The sequence below is a fragment of the Helianthus annuus genome, chromosome 12, assembly GCF_002127325.2.
Source record: "Helianthus annuus cultivar XRQ/B chromosome 12, HanXRQr2.0-SUNRISE, whole genome shotgun sequence".
NCBI lineage: Eukaryota > Viridiplantae > Streptophyta > Magnoliopsida > Asterales > Asteraceae > Helianthus > Helianthus annuus.
The window spans coordinates 25715253-25718202 of record NC_035444.2 but is presented as its reverse complement, the minus strand read 5'-3'; positions in this window follow the sequence as shown (position 1 = coordinate 25718202).

Sequence of the window (2950 nt, the reverse complement as noted above, 5' to 3'; positions counted from 1 at the left end):
TTTGTTTGCCAGTCCTAATAAAAACTAAACATCCATAGGAATAGGAAGAAATACGGTAGGTTTAAGACATTCCCAGTTAAGCACTAAATCTAGCCCGGGATCATCAACCTGACCAAGTGATGGTCCGAAAAGAAGCACCTCAATCATTTTCATAGTCATGTCCAAATTCACCATACGTTTCACCGCCTCTCTTAAATCCTCTACGTTTTGCGGTTTTTCCGATCTTGATGACTTCGAGTACTACACATACACATATTATTATACAAGGCTTAGGCTACATATACACCCTGACACGTATAGTACAAATTTACAGTAGAATGGGGTTTGCTATTCAAAACGGGCTGTGGTGCAGTCTGTTGCCCGTTTACCTGCCACCCCGCTTTCAATTTTCTAATGGTACAAATTTAGTAAAACAAACGGTTGCACACGTATATGACCCATATTGTATACGAGTTGTATACTAGTATAGAAATGTGTGTTTAGCCACGCAAGTATATGACCCGTATACATATATACGAGTCTTATATACAACCCAAATACATTTAAGTGAGCAGCCAAACACACTTTGACATTCCCTTATCCGAGGTGCGTGTGAAAAGAGGCTTTTTAAGTGTAGCATTAGCAACACCCTGTAATCATTAAAAAAAAACAAAATTGTATCACCATATCATTATTTACCTTTGACCACAAGGATTTCAGATAAGGATCTCCTTGGCTTACACCAAGAGGCATCATAGCAAACTGCTCATTGACTTGTTTAGCAATCACATCTAATAAATTCCATCTTATACCATCTGCCACCACCGTCACAGGGATAAGTACAACAAACAAGTGTAGAATACTACGATAGGTCTTCATTGAAGGCAACAATAGAAACAAAGCTTAACCCTGTTCAATAATTAATCGAGAGAGAAATTTGTAGCAGGAGAGAGATGATGAGAGAAACCCTAAAATGCATGCAAATATTATAAGGTTTATTTTTGGCCCCTAAATATATAAGGTTTATTTTTGGCCCAATTAATACAATTTCTACTATTAAGTCACTTTGTTTCACTTTTTAACCATTCTTTATTTAGGGTGGAGGGAATGGTCATCAAATGGTAAGTGTTTAAACAATTTTCTAACCAATAATGTTATGCTATGTCAAGTCTCCATCTGACTCCTCATTTTGCACTCAATAACTAGCAATGGTCAAACACATGGAGAGTGGTAAACAATTTAAAAAATGTGAATGGTTAAAAGGGGTTGGGGCCCATCATTCACCCTCTCTCTCCCACCTTTCTTTTCTTCACCGAGCCGGTGAGTAGTCACCGCCCAAACCACTCACCACTCACCGCTCACCGATTGAAGGCCGGCACCACTTCACCGCTTGACAAAGTCCCCTCCCCGCTCCACTTACCGAACCCACTTCGCCCACCCTTAGTTAACTTAACCAGAAGAGTAAACTTCCGTTTTGCTCTCTGTGGTTTGGTCGTTTTAACGGTTTTATCCTAAACCTTTAAAAATAACCATTTTACTCCCTGATGTTTTGATTTTGTCTCTAGTTTGTTCCAAGGCTCTAACTCAGTTAAAACATTTAGTTGAAAGTAAGGGTATTTCAGTAACTTTATATATAAGTATTTAATTACCTATTACTAATTCCTAAAAGAGTTAACTAATAAAAATAAAAAGATAAAATCATTGCTATTTATTCATATATGTACAGACACATATCAAACATCACCCAATTTATCATCATCATCATCAGCTCTCACTTTCAAACATCACCCACAACAACCATTAGCACCACCATTACCGCCACCATAACCCGTCGCCGCCACCACCACCACCACAACTCCCTCTCTCTCTTTCACACACACACACACACACACACTCTTACCACCACCATAATCCGTCGCCCCCAATATAATCGCCGCCACCGCCACCATTACTGCCACCATCAAAGTCTTTGTCTCTTTATATCTAACACCGTCGTTCAGATTTGACCGCCGTTGCAAATCAGGTGTTTGACGCCGCTGCAAATCAGGCCGCCGCTGCAAATCAGGTGTTTGACTATGATGCCCTTCACCTCAGTACCACCAATCTCGTTTTTTGTGAGGGTTTTTGGTGAGGGTTTTTTTGTAACATCCGTAAAAAACGGATATCCAAAATCCGACCCGTTTTGAATTTTGGATCCTAACCTTTGAAAACTCGTAAATTTTTGTTCGTAAAATAAATAACCGTGAAAGGTTTTATTCTTTAATTTAATTAATTATCGTTATAGTTATTCGATTAGTTAATATTTTCACAATATAAAAGTTTCCTAAACTAACCTAGTTAATTTAAGTTAAATAAATTAACCAAGTTAAACTAGTTAGTTTTGATTAGTTATTATAAGTTAAATAATAGAATTTTAATGAAATCCTACAAACTTATAATCTATCGAATAACACAAACTATTAACATTTACAAATTCTTTTATAACACCAAACGTTATTAGCGAGTTAAATTATAATATTTAATCAACTCTCGTGTTATTCTAAAATAATTAGGATAATCGCTTGGTTCGATCTCTTGGATTCCCTAATCTTTACTCGTGCGTTACTTACAAGAAATCGCAACGCAACCAAGGTGAGTATACTCGATCCCATTTTCGTTTTAAACACTTTGGGTGCAACATGTATTCCTTATTCAAATTACACCTCACTTGAAACTATTTTAAACTCTATCCATGCTTTACATGAAACTACTTGATGCTTGTTAGACTTGTATGCTAATGTAAACTATTTGTGTCGATATATGCTTCATTAACTTTGCTAGCCCACCTTAACAATTATGGTACTATGCATATGCTATAGGGATAACGCACCGCCCACGAAACTTGGGGTATTGTTAAGTTAAACTATTTTACCTGCCGCGAAACTATTGGGATAGGCTATTTTAACCCGTTGGAAACTTGGGTTTGAACATA